General features: G+C 44.8%; 1 protein-coding gene across 3 annotated transcripts in view; it reads left to right on the top strand.

The window, feature by feature from the left end:
• Nucleotides 1–5,088: 5,088 nt before the first annotated feature.
• The window catches only part of CNTN5 (contactin 5), a 666,148-nt gene continuing 650,026 nt past the window's right edge, over nucleotides 5,089–21,210 (top strand). For 2 of the 3 annotated variants that reach the window (XM_081197615.1, XM_081197616.1), the window contains exon 1: nucleotides 5,089–5,590. The gene's annotated coding sequence lies outside the window, so the exon portion shown is untranslated. The remainder of the gene's footprint in view (nucleotides 5,591–21,210) is intronic. The other variant, XM_081197617.1, reaches the window with a different exon arrangement.

Raw genomic sequence — 21,210 nt, 5'->3', positions numbered from 1 at the left:
TCCCTTCCCACCAGGGAAGAAGATTTGAGGGAGGATCTACATCAGGAACGGGGGGGGGGGGAAGATTGACATTGGGACCTGCTGCCCCAGTGGAACCTGCCACCTGAGGCAGTTGTCTCACTTTGCCTTTTGGTGGGGCTGGACCTGGCTTGAAGCTGGCTCAGGAAATGGGAATGATTAGATCACCCCAGTTATTGCAATTCAACCTGCCCAGACTTGTTTGATTGGGCTATTTGTTCTGGTTACATTAACTGGCAGCTCCTCCAGTTGTTATCTTTTAATAAATATAACCTGTTTACCCACATTTCTGTCGTCTCGGGACTCCTCCTGGTGCGATGGCAAAGTGTGAGGTTTAAAATCATCCTAGTCCCTCAAGGCTGCTATTAAAGGCTGCTATATATTGAAAATGAGCGATCTGGAGAGAGACATGGGTAAGAAGGCAATACAGAACAGAGGGGGTAAGCCTAATTTTAATTAACAGGAAAGCTGCAAGATAAAGCACAGAGCTTGGAGTTATAGGCTAGGGTAGTTGCATATGACTCAGCCTGTTCCAATTAAACCCAGCAAAACATCAAGGGGAAGCAGAAATGCAGCTGAAATAGATATCTGATGCATTCTTGAGTCTCAGGCTGTGTGCGCATCACTGGCTTAAAATGCAGTTGGGTCGTTCTTCTTCTCAATTCGGATCGAAGCTGGTTGGAAAGGAAGTGCATCAAAATGCAGCATTTCCTAAGAAACAACAGGGTAGATATGGATTGTGGCTAAATACTGTGCAAGTACAACTTCCCAATCAGACGCAGGTGGTGCTGTGGGTTAAACCACAGAGCCTAGGACTTGCTGATCAGAAGGTCGGTGGTTCAAATCCCCGCGACGGGGTGAGCTCTCGTTGCTCGGTCCCTGCTCCTGCCAACCTAGCAGTTCGAAAGCACGTCAAAGTGCAAGTAGATAAATTGGTACCGCTCCAGTGGGAAGGTAAACGGCATTTCCGTGTGCTGCTCTGGTTCGCCAGAAGCGGCTTAGTCATGCTGGCCACATGACCCGGAAGCTGTATGCCAGCTCCCTCGGCCAATAAAGCGAGATGAGCACCGCAACCCCAGAGTCGGCCACAACTGGACCTAGTGGTCAGGGGTCCCTTTACCTTTACAACTTCCCAAACCAGCGGCGGGAGTGCGTTGGGTGCAGATTAAACAGGAATAACGTGTACAAAGCATCTGCCCTATGGTACTACGAAGGAGTCTCCAGGCTTGAGTGAGAATCCTGCCTTTTCCAAGGGAACAAACACCGGGCCTTAGGGAGGATTATGTTTCAGTTAAATATAGAAAGGAGACAGAAAGAGAGAGGAGTCAGATTTGCCGAGGAGCTGGTAGAATTCATTTTCACTCGAGTTCAATTAAAATCTGATGAATCCAGGGGGCTAGGGAAAGGATAAGTAAAGGTAAAGAGGAGGGGAGTTAGATCAGGAGGGTTGTCACAAAACAATGGCACTTTAAGCTGCCATCCAGATGGATTTGCTGCCTGTGTTATTTTCTCTCTCCCTCTTTCTCTCCCTCCAATTACGGATATTGTGATAGAAAAATTCAGGCGCAGGCTGGCGGCATCTCTGGCTTAAAAAGGATCCTCCTATCCCTCTCCTCCCTTCCCCAGCTGCCAGCTTTGGCTCAAGCAGGGAAAATGGGAGAGGGTGGATGGGATGGAAATGTATACCTGGGGTGCTTGTAGACAGCGGCAGATATTGTTAGGAGCCAGGAAAAGAGAGAGGAAAGAAGGAGCCTTGAAAACAGATGCTCTCTCAGGCAAAACAATGTGCTTTAGGTTGTTTTTTATTTTTAAGGGGAGTACTATTAAAAAACCCAATTAGCACTGATCTGGCTGGGCTTTTGGCTCTTACTGATGTTTCCGCTGCTTTTTTTAATTTTTTAAGAACACCATGAATTCAGTAGGAAAATAAGGAGAAACTAAGGCGCAGAGCAACATTTGGCAGACACCATCCAGACAGCTGGATAGGAGCATAGTCTTACACAAAGTCAGAACATTAGTCCATCCACCTCAGTATTAACTTGCAGTGACACTCCAGGGTTTAAGGTTGGACTCCTTCCCATCCCTATCTGGAGATGCCAGGTATTGAATATGGGACCTTTTGCATGTTCTTCCACTGAGGGAGCTTCCAGGTGGCCTGTTTATTACACATCCATCCTGATTTGTTTGCAGGGAGATTAGATGACACTGGCTATTTTGTGAGCAATCATTCTGATTTATTGACTTTTGGTGGGGAGGCTAGAGGATGTCACATCAAAGCACGTGGTGCCCCACACTTTCTAGAAGAACATTGTCACCAAAATCCAGCATCACCTGAGCTCTGTGAGTGCAGCTTTCTCCTGATTGAAGTGCAGAGTGTTTGAGGACTGGGACATTTGCAGAGAAACCAAAATGTTTGTTTACAAAGCTATTGTGCCGCCAACCTTACTGTATGCTTGTGAAGCATGGACCACTTATAAATGCCATCTCCAACTCCATGAAAGAGTCCATCAACGGTGTCTCTGAAAAATCTTACACATTACTTGAGAAGACATGCGAACTAATGCCAGTGTACTGGAAGAAGCAAAGATCACCAGTGCCAAAGCAATGATTCTTCAACATCAACTTTGTTGGACTGGTCATGTTGTTTGGGTGCCTGGTTATCATCTTCCAAAGCAACTATTCCGAACTTAAAAATGGAAAGCGTAATGCTGGTGGTCAACAAAAGAGGTTTAAACACTTTCTCAAGGCAAATCTAAAAAAATGTAGTATAAACACTGACAGCTGGGAAACGCTGGTTTGCGAGTGCTCCAGTTGGAGAACAGCCTTCACCAAAAGTGTCATAAACTCTGAAAACGCTTGAATTCAGGACGAAAGGGAGAAATGTGATAAGAGGAAGGCATGTTTGGCAAACCATCACCGTGATCAACTTCTGCCCAGAAATTTATGTCTCCACTGTGAAAGGATGTGTGGATCCAGAACTGGACTCCACAGTCACTTACAGACCCATTGTTAAGACCGTGTTCATGGAAGACAATCTTACTTGGCTATGAGTGATCCCCAAAGAAGAAGAAGAAGAAGAAAGAAGATACGAATATAAAAATGTACAACTATCTTTTTGATCCGACCAATTGCCTATCTAGTCCAGCATCCTGTTGTCACTATGGGAGGCCTGCAAGCATGACCAGAGCAGAGGAGCCCTCTCCTCTCCTAAGGTCTCCAGCAACTGGTATTCAGAAGCATTACTGTCTCCAACCATGTAGGCAGAGCATAACAACTGTGGTTATCCATTGTCCTCCATGAGTTTGCCCAATCTCTTTTTAAAGCCATTCCTTCCAGGGCATTGTCCCATCACTTTACTTACTGCAAACAGCCCAGTCTCCGGGGGAAGTGGATTTGTGACACAATAGTGTCTGCAAACCCAGAATTGTGCAGCCTATTTTTTCACTATATAACTGAATTTCTTCTTAAATTCCTTCCCGGATTTTTGTTCTGCTGAAAATCAGTGAGCCGTTTTTATCCAAGTTGCCTGTGGACTTTGAATCCGTGTGATTAAAAGCAGATCAAGAAAAGTAGCTGCAGGGTTCTCCATTTCTCCTGGACCATTCCTGTTCAAATCAGTGGAACATCTTCTTAGAGCAGGTGGCTAAGAGGGATAACAGCCAGATGAATGCTCTGTTCTGGTGCAAAGCAACTGTCACTATTTGGGGATGGGATTTGGCCACAAAGCAGCAAATTCAAGTTCCACATTTAATGCTGATTTGGAGCCCTTGTGCAATGAACCTGCTCCTCCCAACCGCCTCCCCAAAACCAGATTTTATTTTATTTTGCAAATAGGCATGGGATAACATTTGCTTCATGCAAACCAGTTGGGATGAATGCTAAATAAACATATGTCATCTGGAAGTCATCAAGGAGCTAATTTAAAGAGAGCCTTATTTTTCTATCCTGTCATAGAAGACTGCTGGAAAGTTGCATTCTCTGCCTTGTAGAAACTTGGAGTTGGGAGACATATAGAGGATCATGCAGTTCAACCTCCTGCGATGCATAAATATGAAACTGTCCCCATACGGAGATCGAACCTGCATCCTTGTCCTTGTCAGCACCACGCTCTAACCAACTGAGCTATCTAGGCTGGGTCCAAGCAAGTTGCTCTTTTTTCCCCTCTTGAAGGCAACTCTAGCCAAGGCAGGTATGCTTAAGCCAACGGATTCCAGCAGGTTTAATGGCACCGCCCCACAGCCCCTGGTCTGAGCAGAAATCTATGGGTTTGGGCACACCGGAGTCTACATAAGGTCAAACCCTGTCTGCGTGACTTCTGCATGCTTACCATAAGAGTCAGGGGACGTGTTTTGGTTCTACTGTTCATCTAAGAAAAAAAGGCAAAAGGCAAATGACAAAAATATCAGTTAAATGATGAGCATATAATCGGCAAATTACACAAATTTCCGTTCAAAATTCAGACTCAGCAGCTGGAATCCCATTCACACCAAGTTTTGATGAAGCCCCATTGAGTCCACCGGGATTTGTTTCCAAGTAAATACCCATGGTCTGCAAAGTTGCAATCCGGTGTGCATTTACTCAGAAATCAACCACACTGAAAGGGATTTATGTGGAGCTGTGCTGCCAGAAGGCTGCAGCCCGTCCCGTGTACCCTTATTCATGAAGAATCCCATTGAATTCAGTAGGCTCTGAATCAGAGTAGTCATCTCTGGAAGTGGGCTGCAAAAAAAGGCTTCGACCCTGTTCGCACTTACTTGGGAGCAAACCCCCATCGAACTCAATGGGGTTTCCTTTTGCGTAGGTGTGGATGGGTTCATCAGCTGGATTCAATTCAGCAGACTTTTTATACGTGGTGTGTGCGCGCGTTTGTGCGTTTTAACTGGCCTCCCGGCAGCAAAGGGTGCTTTAAGCCTGGGGACATACTAAACGAACCTTTTCGCCAAGATGCAGCGAGGCGCTCTGTGTGTGCGAGACACAGGCGCGCGCTCTCTCGCACGCGCATACACACAAATACACTCATCGCAGACTGAGAGGAAGGCAAAGAGGCGCGCACAGCCACTCAGAGGCGGCGAGCGAGAGGGACCCGGGAAGGCATTGGCGGAGAAATCGCAGTCGGGAGAGCATCACCAACCAGAGGTGGTCTTTTCACCTATTTCCCAATATCATCCAAATCTGAAAAAAGGCGAGAAAAGAGCACTGGAGAGGCGGCGAGGAGAAAGAGAGAGGAAGCGAGCGAGCGGGAGAGCAACGCTGCCAGACTATCTAGATCGCCGAGCCCTCAAAGTGCTGGGGAAATCACTCGGCTTGTGGAGAAGGGATGCTATGATTTTTATTTTTTTATTTTTTACCTGGGTTTCGCAGCCGTGAAATCTCCAGATCTGATCCTCGACTCTCTCTCGTTTTCTCTATTTGAGGGGGAGGAAATGAAAGAATAAAGATCTTTCAAAGAAACTCCTGGCACCAAAGACCTTAAGGGACTGAGAAGACCAGCTCTGGCCAAAAGAGGCTGGAAATCCCTAAACTGAAGAGCAGGCGAAAGGAGAGAGGCAGAAGAGGCAGTGTGAGAACTGGGGTAAGTGTCAACCTCCCTCCCTCCCTCCTCTCCACATCCATCCATCCCTTCGTGATTTCTCTCTGGCTGTAGTAGTTTATGAATGGCCTCTGGGCTGATTTTGGACTGTTCTGAAGGGGTTGGTGTTTTTTTTCCTGGGTTCGCGTCTTGCTGTCACTCCCCTTCCTCTTGCCCATTCTTAAGCTAATGGGTCGGTTTTGCCCATCGGGTGGTCTTGGCTGAGAAGAAGGATTTGCTTCTTTTTGGACAAAGTTCAGGCTGGAAGGAGAGCGGCTGGCTGGCTGGCTGGCATTGCAGCTGAAATATTCCCAGGACTGAACGGTGAAAAGAGGCAGCAGGAGAATGTGAGGAAAGGGCTCCTTTTGCTGACTGCAGTTTGCTGCCTTACAAAACAAGGAGGCATGTCTAAAGTTCCCGGGCTTTGGAGATTTCCTGGCACCGAGGTTGGCAAAAAAAAACAACAAAAAAAAAAAAACCCACAGATAAAATGCATCAGAAAGCCAAACGCTTCAGTGGCTCTGGCAGGAAGCAATGTGTGTCACTGCGACTTCTTAGAAGTTCAGGATGGGGTTTGACTTGGGAATAAGGCAGTCTCCTCCTGAGTCAGTGAAGGAGAAGGTGAAAAGGTGATCCAAAAAAGAGCGACATTTTTTTTGGGGGGGGGGGAGGGCAGAGTGAGGCAAAGCTGGAATTATCTAAAAATGCACAGATTCTATTCTGCGAGGCAGTGGCTAAGAGGATGAGCGTGGACTATTCACAGTTGGCTGAAAGAAGAGTTGAGAATGTGTTTTTTTATGGTGTTACAGCTAAATATAGTAAGTCTCACCCTTATCTGTTGAGAAATCAACATGGGCTTGTTTTGGCCAGTTCTGTCTATTCAAATCATAATCCGCTTCTTCTCCTTGAGCATAAAACTTGTGTAGTTGCCGACATAATCTGTCTTATATTTTAAAACGACACATAATGTGTGATTGTCACTTCAAAGTTTTCTCACTTGGGTAAACTTCCCGAAATTTTACACTGTGATGAACGATAGCATGCAAGTAATTTTCTTTTTGTCTCACACACATATGCAATATTATCTACAAAGGAGATCTTAAGACCCTACAGCAGCAACAAGAAAACTTTAAAGCAAACTGAAATCTCTCCAACACACTTTTCCTTAAGAACCTTAACTAACAATGCCCATGGATCTGTTTTGTATTTTTTTGAGATGGAGAGTCTGAGGTTATTATTATTTTTATAAAAAGAAATCAGGATAAGTAATTGAATGGTATTTGAGTATCAGTGATGGGGCAACTGATCATTTTGGAATTTCAAGAGAAATCTGGAATTATTTCAGTCAAGGTGCATCACTGTCAGTTGATGAAAGTACATTTGGAATGTTTGTAAGGGGAAAAGCAGTCAGGGAGTGATTTTAAATTGGGAAATGGTGGGTAGAGAATTGAGTGGAAAATAGCCAGCAGAAAAGGAGAAGTAGGACCCCAACACGTGCTCATGCTCAACAACGCAGTGTCTTGGTGATGATTTTTATATTAAAAAAATACTTGGGTTTTCATTACATGTATATGCATGTAACATGTAGTTTGCCCAGATGTCCTGTGAACATTAGTGGAATGAGAAATATTCAGCCTCTTTTATACATGTATTAGAATAACGAGTGGGGTTTTTTTTTGGTTCTTGCTTCAGAGTCATGCTCATTGTTATTCCTTAAGAGTTTCTCTCTAGGTTTATTGTTCACCTGTGAGAGGCTGAACAAACTTCTGAAGATGTGCGGGAGTTGAACGCACATATTTTAAAATAGCGGAAGTTCAAAATGTGTAGGAAATATGATTGATATGTGAACAAAGAATGTTCCAAAGCGGGGGAGAGGAATCAAATTCTCGAACATCCAGGCTCCATCTACCAAATTCAATTGAGCTGTGTGGTTGGGTAAGCACCATCATAAAAGTTATGATAGTTAAGAGCACAGGGATTGGAGGTCTGCCAGAACTGGGGAGGGGGGGGGAGAGAGAGATCCTCCAAAACCAAAAAAAATCAAAGGACAGGAAATATCTGCTAATTTCCTCAATACATGGAACACTTACACCTGTACAATTAATGCTTTTGGAGCATGGGCTACAAGTGGCAATGACTGCTCGGGAGTATTAATATATTGTGATGCTTATAGGGTGAATGTGTTTGGTCTTGCAAATTGTTTCATCCAGATGTGAGTGAATCCACAGCGCTGAATCCATTTGCTTATTTCTTATAGCTGCATCAGTGTTGCATGGTGAGGGTCATCTAAGGTGGGGAAAGGTTCCTGCCCCAAGCAACTAGCAGTCTGTGACTTGACAGTGGAGGAAGGGGATCGAAGGGCAGGGAGGCAGAGGAGAGACAAGCACAATAAAGGATCAATACGAGCACATGCTGCTAGATAGACCATTTCGGCTGGGTGGTGTATCATTTGGGATTAGATGACTTCCATGCCCCTTCAATATGTGAGTATATTATATATCAGGTCTGGGTAGCCAACATCTTGAAAGGCAGTCCTTATTTTCTGTACCCACTGAAGTCAAAAGCAGACGTGCAAGGTAGGATATGGAGAGGTTGAGCAGAACATCTGAGTGGCAGGTTGGGGAGACCTGGTGTGGTTCAGGAACCAATGGACCTAGAGACTCGAGTTGTCTTTCAACCTCTGTTTATTGTCCTTAAGTGGACATTTGTCTCTCCAATACACCCCAGCAGCTTCTGTGGTCCAACAGAGATGGCGTTCGAAACCCAAACTCATTTCCTGTTTAGCTGTGAAGTATTTCTTCACGCAATGCAGAATTGAATTTATGGAATTTGCTGCTCCTTCGTGGGCCACTAGCATAGACAACTCTAAAAGGGGATTAGACCAATTCATGGAGGAGAAGTCTCTCAATGGCTTTTCGTCAGAATTACTGTACTTCCTCCAGAATCAGAGGCAACATGCCTCTGAAAACCGCTCACTGGAGTCAAGCGGCAGAAAGCTGTTGCCCTCATGCCTTACTTCTGGATTTTCTAGAGGTATTTGGCTGGTTCCTGCGGCAGCCATCCCAGCCAATCTCTACGGACCTTTGCTCTGAGTCAGCAAAGTTTTCCTCATGCTTTTGTTAATGTCCGTATCAATGCGGCAGCTTCAAATATGCATTTATTAGGTTTCTGTACTGCCCTTCCTTGCGATGGAGTCCATCTGAAGAATTATCTGTGTACGAGAAACATCTGTATATGAAAAAACATGAAAATCGCATGTAGATCCTAACGGGGGACAATTGCACACATGTCTGGTTCATTTCATGTACCTGGATTTTGGTACATGCAATAATTTGGTACATGCAGGGAGCCACATGTACAACTGCAGTCACCAGATATGCAATTTCCTGGAGACTTGGTTTCAGGGTTTCCATTTAGGAAATCCACAAAGTGCTTATAGCTAGTACCCCTTTCTTATTTTATAGGGCCAGGGTGAGGATTAAATAGCATGTAAACGTCTTTTAACTTGTCCTGAAACTTTATGTAGTGTCGTGCACAAATGGCCTCTCAAGATCCCCCACCATATTTTTGTGGAATAAAAATCGGGCTGGGTGTGTGTGGAGAGAAAGTTATCATCTTTTTCCTCCGAGAGGAAGAGAAATTTTCTGTCAGTTTCTCAGGGGTGTGGCTTACTGGTGGTGGTGGTAGTAGCATGACTCGCCCCCTTCAGTTTTTTAAAATTTCTGTTTTGCTGCCCCTGCAAGTTTCAGCTACCTTGGCAGTTTGGCCGCCATTTTGTTTCAACTGCAGCACCCTGAATCTAACATCCAACAGTGCAAATGGTATTGTGGGAATAATAATAATTAAAAAAAATATTATTATTTGTACCCCACCCATCTGAATGGGTTGACCCAGCCACTCTGGATGGCTTCCAACAAATAAAATTTTTTAATGTTTAAAACATTTAAAACTTCCCTATACAGGGACAATGCAATGGCATGGCAATCACACAAAACCACATTGGAATAGCAAAACAACACAGTGATGTTTAAACAGTGGTCCATCGCTTCTAGTTATCTTTCCAGTTATGAAGTCTTAAAGGTAGGTAAATATGCAAAAGGAGTAATTCTTTAAAAAACAAAACAAAAAATGAACCATGGCTGAGATAATATTTTAAAGTACAGATAAGATAAGATATTTTGGGGGTGTAGACAAAGATGTTCATTTGTGATTGATGTTCATATGGATTATTTCCAAAGCAAATGTTATCAACCAAAATGAAATAAAATGGTGGAGAGTATTGACAGAAAATTCTACAAAGTGGCTCTTTTTTTCCCTAGGAAAGAAAAATATCAGAAACTTTCTTTAAAAAAGCAGGGGTGGGAGGTTTCTGATGAATTTATGTTAGGAACATGGCAGAAAAGAAATATGCATGGAAGATAATAAAAAGTCAGCCTTTGTGTTACTTTTCAAATTGGTGATTTAAATGGCGGACTTCTTAAAGAGAAAAAAAATGCCATGGAAATGCTAAGTAATAGTTAAAAAAGAGAGAGTCCCCTACCATTTGAAAGGGAGATAAGAAGGTTTTCACTAGAAAAGATAGCCTAACCTTTAAGAAAAGATCAAGGCACTCTCTGAGGATAGCTCAGATAAACATGATGCAGTTGTTAGGGTAATAGAAGCACTCATACAAAGTAGCGGGAACGAGTCGGCTGAGTAACATGAAGCACGCGGGATTTTGTCCGCACCCTAAAAGCAAGGTCAGGGCTCGTAGTTTGCTGGAGTCCACTGAATTAGTTGCTGACATAGGGAGCCTATTGGGGAATCGGCGGGTTTGATTTATGTGGTTTACAGAAAGAAAGAAAGAAAGAAAGAAATCACCCCGTTTGGTACTCCAAGAAAACTATTGATTCTGCAAAGGAAAGGTTGATTGCATTGGAACAGATTCAGGAGAGATCCAGGGACCAGCGGGGGTCAGCAAAGGGTAAAGAGTTCTGTGTAGAGATAAAAGCACACCTTTCTGTGTTGAGACAGTCTAAAGATGCTGCCCTTTCGTTTCGTTTCCATGAACTAAAACCATCTTGTCAAGGGGCTATTTTGTTAAGGAGATAAAATGGAAACTTAGCCGCTGAAATTTGCTTGTGTGTGTGTGTCTTCAAGATGTTTCACTGACAAACCGAAAACAAACAAAAAAAGGCATAAAGTATTACTGTTTGCAAACATGCCATGCAAACAGGTGCATTAGTCGAGAAGCTGAGATTAGCTGCAGCTCCCTGTCATCTTGAACCCCCCCCCCCCAGTGCAAACCTGAATCTACTGCTAGCACATAATGTATGAAATGGTCCCTATTTAACTGGTATATTCCTAAAGACTTACAGCAAAGTTCTATGCATGTTTGCTCCAAGTCTCATTGAATTTCATGGGCTCTACTTCCAAATAGATGCATTGCACACAGACTTGCTGTGTTTACTTAAACACAGCAATTACACATGCAATTTATTTATTTGGAAGTAAGTCCCGTGAAACTTTGGGAAACATACACAGGACTTGGCTGTAACCTTGTTTCATTCATTTCTGTGAGACTTACTTCTGAGTAATCATGCATGGAATGAGGCTGCAAGGCTGCCTTCTTGAGCATGCTTACTTGGGAGTAAGTGTGGGACATCCATCCATGTCAAAATACTTAGGCTTGTGCATCTTCCGCAGATTTCTGAGTAAGCATGCATATTATTAGATTGCAAATTAGTCATTTTCACAGTTAATGTAAATCACTTATGGCCCTAATGTAGGCAGAGAAATGGATGATTTGTTAAGAAATCAAGGTGGTTGGGGTATCAAGCTTGCCTCGTATTTACTCAGAATTCTGGCTTTGTCAGTTTCCCTCAAATCCAAAATAACTCAAATCATACAAATTTACAGGTGAGAGCCAAACTTCATCATCCATCCAGGAAAAGAGTGAGAGAGAGAGAAAAGGAGAAAAAAAATGACCACATTTTAGGGGAAGTGCAAAATACGAAAATCTCTTTTGCTGCAGATGTGACCTTTTGACCTGGCACTCCCCAGTCAGAGCTTCTCAAGGCCAATACAGAAATGCCCCCAGATGTCCCCCCAAAACAGTGGGGCCTATCTAAATGTTGCCCGCATTCCATTTCCCCAAGACATATGTATCCCTCTGAATCATAACCGTGATGACCGACTTGTTATTTCCAACTGATGTTTTTTGTGCGTGTGCTAAAATAGTTCCTTGCTTCCAGCTTCCGAGAGCTTTTTCCATTCCTCCAAACGCACCGTATAATTTCCCACTGTTCCTTTGCACCCTCCATATGTTCAGGCAAACAGCTTGCATGTTACGTTTTCTGTCAGTTTCTGAAAAAGCCTAGATAACTCATGCCACTTCTTAGAGTTTAAAAATACAAACAACCCCTTGAAAGCTGCCAGGGTTGGAGCGGCTTGCATTTTTAATTCCTGCGTCTCTCGCAGTGTCCAGTTGGTTGCTGCTAGCTTTGTACGACTACAGGGACTCTTGACATATGGCTGTTTTTCTTCCGTGAATACTTTCTCGAGCGCTTTAGCAGGCTGATGTTCTAAAAAGGGAAAGTAAGCATATTCTTGCAGCTTCTCCTTTATGATAGGGAAGGGGGTTGATTGGAAGCCACAGGGGTCCCTGTATAATTTTATTCTCTGAGCATTTGGAATCGATAACTCTATGTCGGAGGCTGTTCCATTTTCAAATTACATCCTTAACACCCAATGACATGCATTTGTATTTTATGTAATATTGGTTATGGCGGGGGGAATATTTAAGCTGGAGTGCTTTCACTGAACATGCCCCTGTTCTTCTCTCATAAGCATTACTCACAATCTGTGTGCGCAAGTGTGACCAAGTTGTGTAGATTTAAACTCTGTTGCGGTTCAGAAAAATCTAATCAGATTATGAATAGCTCAGGGTACTGAACAGGGGAGGGTGCAAAACAAAGAATGGAAGATGTGAACTGTGGGGAAGACTGGAGATACTGGACCAGCAGTAACGCATGGAGGCACTGGGCAGTCACAAAGCAAAGATGGGGATCTAGTCACCACCAATGCAGCGATTCCTTGATGTTGCCGCTGCCTTGCCTTGACACATCTCTGTCCGACTGAGCACAATACTGCCACCGCTGGGATAGCATCAGCCCCGCACCCCACTGCTGTATTGGGTGCTCATAGAATCATAGAATTTTAGAGCTGGAAGGGGACCCTGAGGATCATCTAGTCCAACCCTCTGCAATGCAGGAACATGCAGTTGCCCCATATGGGGATCAAACCTGCAACCATGGAGTTATCAGCACCGCACTCTAACCGACTGAACTATCCATTCATTTGACAGTCGATCCTACTGCTTTCATAAGCTTTTATTTACAAGGGAAGTGTGTTCAAGAATTGGGATGTTTCCTATTGAAGTCAGTGATGGGAGCAATAATCTAATACAGGCATAGGCAAACTCAGCCCTCCAGATGTTTTGGGACTACAACTGCCATGATCCCTAGGTAACAGGACCAGTGGTCAGGGATTATGGGAACTGTAGTCCCATAACATCTGGAGGGCCGAGGTTGCCTATGTCTGATTTAATATTAAATAATCTGTTACAGTGGTACCTCTGGTTAAAAACTTAATTCGTTCTGGAGGGCCGTTCTTAACCTGAAACTGTTCTTAACCTGAGGCATCACTTTAGCTAATAGGGCCTCCTGCTGCCACTGCGCCACTGGAGCACGATTTCTGTTCTTACCCTGAAGCATAGTTCTTAACCCGAGGTGCTATTTCTGGGTTAGTGGAGTATGTAACCTGAAGCGTCTGTAACCTGAAACGTTTGTAACCCGAGGTACCACTTACTTGACTCAAATATTCTTATGGTGGAAGTGAGACCAGTGGTTTAGTCCCACATCACTGGTGAGGAAGACTATACCCAGTGCTTTTTTTTTCTTCTAAAAAAATGTTTAGGGGTACTCTCATTTTGACTAAAAAACCCCCACATTTTATAGTTCAAATTGGGAAAAATAAATACAGTAAGTGGACAAAAGTACAAAGATTCACAAAATGTTTAGGGGTATGCATATCCCTGTGTCCCCCCCCCCCCGGAAAAAAGCACTGACTATACACATCCTAATGCACCATCCAGCCTTTAGGCTTTCCCCACCGTGTCCCAAGCCTAAGGTTATAGGCGGTCTTTTGGCCACTCACACAGGGATGAACAAGCAGGGATTACTGTACATCTAGTGGGGAAAAGAAATGGGCCCTGCAATCCTTTGGTTTCCTAGGTGGGTGTTCTAGGGGCTATCGGAAGAACTAGATTTCCCTCTCTGAGGGCAGAGATCTCTCTCCAGGAGGAGAGAGAGACTTAAGTTGAATGCCAGTTGTTGGAAACTGCAGGAGGGGAGAGAGCTGTTCTGCTTAGGTCTTGCTTGCAGGCTTCCTGTGGTCATCAGGTTGGCCACTGTGAGAGAGCAATGCTGGATGAGATGGGCCATTTGTCTAAACCGGCAGGGCTTTTTAGATGTTTTTATGTCGGGTTCCCCCTCACTGCACCACGGAAAGTCAAGCAACGTTTGCTCCTCCGATCTCAGAGCTCTGAAATCTATACGGTCAAAAAGCGGCAAGGACTAAACTGAAGGACCCATTGTCTTCCCAGTTCCCTGGAGCATTGGGAACAATGGGGAGGAAACAACAGCAGCAGCAGCAACACCACCACCACAACTTTTGCAAGCACACTCACCCCTTTGAGAACCACAAAAATGAATGTTAAGAAAAATAAGACCTGCTTGATATTAGAGTACAGGCAAAAAGGGTTATGAGCCTTTTCTCTCTGTTTCTTTCTTTTTTAAAAAAGCTTCACTCTTTTTCCAAATCCATGAAATCTTCCTTGCCATACCCATAGCATCCGCGTGATCTCATTTAACATTGTCTTGCATATAATTTAATATACCAATTTTGGAACTAATGTGAGTCTTCTGTCCCCCTCCCCCCCCCAGCTTGCATAAAGTAACCTCACTGCAACAATAACGTAGAATAGTAATTTCTCTTTATTCTTTGGGAGAATCATCCAGCTAGCTGAAGAAGGCTACACCTGGGTCTAACCGTACTCTGTGTTCAAAAATCAGTTTGGACATTCTGTACGATTTCCTGCCAGAAGCTCCTCAAAGTTGTATTGACGTACTGTTCTCCTCTGTCCCCACTTCTCCCTCCCCTAGCAATTCTTTAATTATTGATACATCCAACGAATGCTTTATATATATTGGATTCTATAAATATAGTGGAATTTGTGTCATATGGTTCAAAATAAAATTGAGTAAGGGGGAAACTAGAAAATGAGAAAGGAATGAACTTCCTCCATCAATTTCTAACCCCCCTCCCATTCACTTCTACCTGGCTTCCCCCACCCTGCCCTCACTTCTACCTGGTCAGTGAGAGCTCAGCCTATGCGAATCTGGTTGGCCTCTGTGAGAACAGGGTGCTGGACTCCATGGGCTATTGGCCTGGTCAAGCCTATTGTTCTTCTGTTTATGTACTTCTGTTCTGTCAAACCAGCTTCCATCCAGTTTGAAAACGTAAGTCATGGTTAAGCTGAGGTGTGTGCATCTGAGACAGCTACTGCACATGCTCAGAGGACAGTGCATGAGAAGATGACAGCTTCCTTGAATGTGAGTTTGGGGCAATGCGTATTGGGTGAAGACATTTCCACCACCTCTCTTGTGTGTACAGCAACATTTAAAAGTGCTTAAAATGCAGAGAGGAAAAGAGAAATCAGATGGAATTAGCCGCTCAGCCAATCCCTGACTGTAACTTACACAGAACCTCATTGCGTGGCAAGTTCCACCCCCCAAAGGAAATAAAGACACATGACACAATTATTTAAGGTTAATGGGCTAAATATGGCCACAACTTTATTGGTTACAGGTGATGAGCGGTATTGGCTTAGGCATTGGTCCTAACCGACTATATCCGACTCCAGCTTGTCTGCTTGAAGTGCAGGAAGGGTTAACCACCAGTAGAGGGAGACCTGCTGATGCACATCAACTAGGAACTCCCCCGGGGTTACTGCTAGGGGGCATGCCTTAGGCCCTCACCTCCCTAAGCTTCGGACAGGGCCACCCCCACCCCCCGGAATCCTTTATCGGACTACCCTTCAATATGTGGGGCAGGTGATGGCGCTTCCTCCCCTCTTCCATCTACAAAACAATACCAATACTAACCGCCAATACTAAGAAAGTTGTGATGATTTGCTACGAGGTAGGCGAAAACCAAGTGGCTGGTGCCAATTTGCCAAGTGGAAAAATTCCTATCAGGCCCCTCAACGGCGACCAACCAAGGTCCATAGCAAGGTCAAGGAACGAAAACCTTATAGGGCGGGAAACAGGAACAGCTGGTATGTGGGAAAAGAGGGAGATTCCCAGCTGTGCCTGCGTTTAAATCGGGCAGGCCACGCCCACAAAGCCAGCCGATTGGCTGGCCAGCTGGTGACACGGCCGGTGATTCCCCCAATCGTGTGGGGGCTGGGCCATGACTCCCGCAATCCCACCTCCTCTGCAGGGCGGAAGTGGCTTTCCCTGCCCTTGCGGATCATCAGACTCACCTTCTAACTTAACTATTGCGTGGCTTGACCACATAAATTCATCCAAACAGGTAAGGAATTAACATCTTTTCAATTTCTTTCCGTCCATAACAGAAGAGCAATGAGCTTCAATTCCTTTTGTTTCCCGGGTGAAATGTGTTGTTAGCATGAGCGTTCCAAAAGGGGCATGCTACTTGTTGAAAGGAAAAATAAAAAATAAAAAAATGAGATTCTTTTTCTTCTTCCCCCAAGCAAAATGATAAAACGCATTGTTCTTCTTGCATGGATATCTGTTTCACAGAAAGATATTTTTTCTTTTGTAGAAAAGAAAAAGAAAACCCTCTTAGATGTAAGCCCCAATCTGCCTTCCTTATTCAAGACACACCAAAGTGTGTCATTCCTGGCCTCATTCTTCTCTCTGTCCCACCCCTTCATCTGAATCCTTCATACTGCGGTGGCACAGCAGATAAAAGCCGCACCAATCACTGGAGAGACCCTTTGCTTCTGAACATTTGTGAGATCGCCCAATGCTCAGTAAAGTACTCCAACTTTCCTATTCTTATTGTGGATGTGATTGGTTGTGGATTTTTTTTTTTAAGGAATGCTCATAGAAATCTATTCATTTCTCTCTCTGTCTTCCTCACTGACCTCGGCACTGCTGGAAATGATTTTAACTGCTAGCATCCAGAATGCCCTTCATCCTCAGTGCAATGATGCAATTTCATGCAGTGTTGTGAATCATATGCTCCTTGCCCTGCCGTTATATTCACCGCTTGCTTTCCATGTTGCCGACATGGAGAAAAATGGTACAATGGTATCCCTGGATCCTCTGCTCTGACCCAGAAGAACTCCAGGTTGTAGAGCCAAATGTCCAGGGGAGCAGCACAAGAGACTCTTGTGCAGCGGCGTAGCGTGGGTTGTCAGCACCCGGGGCAAGGCAAGTAATTTGTGCCCCCTAACCCGGGGCAAGGCAAGTAATTTGCGCCCCCTAACCCCTAACCTGCCGCCGCTGCCAGCTTCTTCTTGCTGCTGCCTGGTCTGGTCTGGTGTGGTTCTCTCCCGCGCTCAGCGCTGCGCTGGGCGGCCGCTGCACTGTCCCTCCCCCAGATAGTCCCTCGCTCTCTCTCCGCACCGCACGCCTGGCACCCACCCCCTCCACAGTGGGCGGCGACCCAGCGGCTCAGATCGGATTTTCACAGCCAACACTGCAGTGAGAGAGAGTGAGTGAGCCAGGTAGGGGCAGAGAGCTGCGAGTGCGAGCGCCCCCCCCCAGATGTTGCGCCCGGTGCGGCCGGCCCCCCCTGCACCCCCCACGCTACGCCACTGCTCTTGTGGCATGAGGCTACTGGCTAACCACGTAAACTACCTAGGACTGAGGGCAAGGAAAGCATCTATACTCTTGGACTGCTGCTGGATTCCTAGTGCCCTGAAATAGATTATTGGCATTTATATCCCACCCCCATGCCACATTGTCTGGAAACCAACATTTTACTTCCCCACAATGCCCTGGGGCAATACTAATTGGGGGCACTGTGGGAAATTAAAATGGCAGCTGCCCAACTATGATCATAAGAGCACAAAGATGAGCCCTGGTGGGTCAGACTAATGTCCTTTCTAGCCAATCTTCTGTTTTCACAGTGGCCAACCCAGGGGTGGATTCACTATGAATTATTATTATTATTATTATTATTATTATTATTATTATTATTATTATACCCAGAGGTCTCGGGGCAATTCACAGAACAGAACAGAACAAAAATACATAATCAAAATAAAAACAACAACCCAATAACACCCCCCCACACACACACACACCATGAAGTTAACGAAGTTTAAGCTTCAGGGAACCTAATTCTGGAGGGGTCCCAGAAGTGACTTTAATCCACATTGCTTTTAAAAAAATGGGCCTAGTAGACCCAATTTGAGCCACATGACTCAAATTGTTTTTGTTTTTGTGCATATATTTGAACAATCTCAGAGTTTTAGAGTCAGGAGCTAATGTAACCCCCTCCCCTTTTAAACAGAGGTCAAGGCCCTAGAGGAAGAACAATGAGTTCACAAAAGTACTTACACATGTAAAATTTGTGGTGATACATTGTGGAACAACCCCATTTAAGAAGATAACAGTGGCTACCCAGTGGTGACTGGGAACGGCCGCCGAGACCACATAACGCTGGTCTTCAAAGACCTATATTGGCTCCCAGTATGTTTCCGAGCACAATTCAAAGTGTTGGTGCTGACCTTTAAAGCCCTAAACGGCCTTGGTCCAGTATACTTGAAGGAGCGTCTCCACCCCCATCATTCAGCCCGGAGACTGAGGTCCAGTGCCAAGGGCCTTCTGACGGTTCCCTCACTACAAGAAGCAAAGCTACAGGGATCCAGGCAGAGGACCTTCTCGGTAGTGGCACCCACCCTGTGGAATGCCCTCCCACCAGATGTCAAAGAGAAAAACAACTACCAGACTTTTAGAACACATCTGAAGGCAGTCCTCTTTAGGGAAGCTTTTAATGTTTAACAGACTACTGTATTTTAATACTTTGTTGGAAGCTGCCCAGAGTGGTTGGAGAAACCCAACCAGATGGGCGTGGTATAAATAATAAATTATTATTATTATATCCTGTTGCTGGTTGTAAAGGGACCCCCAAAACTGTAGGTCCACCACTGGCCCAATCAGAAGTCTCTGGAAGCCCTTAAATTGAGCATGAGCCACCATAGCCCTCTCCTTGGGACACCCACACTATTGTACCCTTATTTAGCCTGAACCAAATCTTCCTTTTAAACAAACACTTAAAATATTCAGCTTTCTGAGAAGTATTCGTTAGATTTATTCATTCTAATGAAAGGCAGGTCTCTTCCTTTTTCGATCTAACTTGCAATCCATCAGAACCCTTAGCTTGAAAAAACACAAACGAGTAGTCTGGTTCTTTCTCCTCCTGCTGTTATCTGTCCAGGTGGGAGTTTATGACATTTGCAGATTTGCACATCTGATGTGCTGGAAGCTCCTGAATCTCCAGCCTTATGTTTTACAAGGGACCTCAAAGATTCTAACTTGAATCTATCCAACACTCGCCTCAGATGCAGCAGTCTTGGCAATGGGGAATGATGTTGCTGAGAGGCTTTGATCAACTAGCAGTGTTTAACAGATGACCACACTGTGTGGGGAATCATGGGTGGTGGGTTAGTGTCCCATCTCACCCCACAGAAATGAGTCTTCTGGCAGTCCTGTGGCTAAGTCACACTAAACATCCTTAATCAGAACTAAGTACCGTTCAGTTAAATTGGACTTACTCCTGAGAGCCAGTGTGGTGTAGTGGTTAAGAGCGGTGGACTCGTAATCTGGTGAACCGGGTTTGCGTCTCCTCTCCTCCACATGCAGCTGCTGGGTGACCTTGGGCTAGTCACACTTCTTTGAAGTCTCTCAGCCCCACTCACCTCACAGAGTGTTTGTTGTGGGGGAGGAAGGGAAAGGAGAATGTTAGCCGCTTTGAGACTCCTTCAGGTAGTGATAAAGCAGGATATCAAATCCAAACTCTTCTTTGTCTCCTGGTGAAGCGGATCTAGGACTGCAGCTTTAAAGTGGATTGGAAAACATGACTGTGGGAAAAATACATCCATGTGGTTTTTGTGTTTTTCCCCATCTTTTTTTTTGTATTTTTATTTAGATTTTCTGTCATACAATTTAATTTAAAAAAGAGAAATAGTACATAACAGAAAAGAAACATTAAATCATTATACATTAAATCATTATACAATATCCAAAAAAATAAAAAATAATAAACAAAATAAAATAAACCCACCACCCTCCTCCTGCTGTTAACTTCCCTCCACCGCTACTTGTCTTCTCTAGAATCAATTTTACCCTTATCACTGCATTCTTGTTGTTTTTATTTTCTCTATATACATACATATGTCATTGATAATTTATTGTTTTGATGCATTTACATTCTTAATCTAAACATATTAGCATGTCTTTTTTGGAGCAATATTTTGTCATATAATCATCAAAGCATTGCCATTCTTTTTTTAGTTTTTGATTTGACTGCTGTCATATGGATGCTGTTAATTTAGCCAATTTTAAATATTCATTTAATTTGAGAATCCATTCCTCCTTGGTAGGTAGTTCTTTAGCTTTCCATTTAGATGCTATCCTGGCTGCAGTAGTCGCATATAAGAAAATTCTTTTTTTTTATTTCAGTATTTCTTTTCCTAAAAGGCCCGGTAGGTAAGCCTCTGGTTTTTTTCCGTTAATGGTTATCATCCATCCATCTCAGGAGACAATGGAGGACTGCGCTTTAGGGGGTGAAGTCAAACTGCTGGACAGTTGCCTGCTGTGGCTGGAGAGATTGATATGGGAGAGACATGTTTTGTTGTAGCTGGGGCAGATGAAGTTGTGTGTTAACCAAGAGGTGAGGTCCGAGTCCAGTCCGAGGTTGAAGGTTCAATATGGAGGCAGTCCGACAAAGCTGAAGCTGGGTGCAGGGCAGGGAGTCAGGTGAGGTCAGGAACAGGCTTGCAAGCAGGGAACCAGGGTGTGTCAGGAGCTCTGGCAGGGGAGTAGGAAAGGGTTCAGGCAGGAACTAGCTACCAACAATGTTGCTCCCGCAACTTGGGACTGGGGCTGGCTGGCTTTTATCTGCCCCGAGGCACAGGGTGGCCCCGGTCCACAGGTAACTCGCCTCTCCTGGCCTTGAGGCAAGCACTCCTCCTGCGAGAACTTAGTTCTCTCTGCCTCTCTGCCCTGAGCCTCTGCAGCTCAGGAGAGGCTGGAGGGTACCGGGCCCAGAGGCAGCCTCACCTTCCTCTGACGGGGCTGAGAGTGGAGCACCTGCAGGCAATGGGTCCTCCATCACCTCAGGGGCCAGAGCAGACTCAGCTGGTGTCTGCACCTGAGGATCCAGCACAGGTGAGGACCCTTCGGGCTCATGCCCCAGCTGGTTCTGGAGGCGGGGAATCCTGTGCAGGCTGGGATCCCTCAGGTTCAGCACCCGAATCCGAATCCCAGGCCATCACAAGGTGTCTGGTTGTGCTGCTGCAGATGCACCACGGTGTTTCTTCTGTC

This window comes from Podarcis bocagei (genome assembly GCF_964188305.1).
Source record: "Podarcis bocagei genome assembly, chromosome: 6".
In the NCBI taxonomy this organism is placed as follows: domain Eukaryota; kingdom Metazoa; phylum Chordata; class Lepidosauria; order Squamata; family Lacertidae; genus Podarcis; species Podarcis bocagei.
The sequence above is the reverse complement of the archived record's forward strand: the minus strand, read 5'-3'. Positions and strand labels throughout refer to the sequence as shown.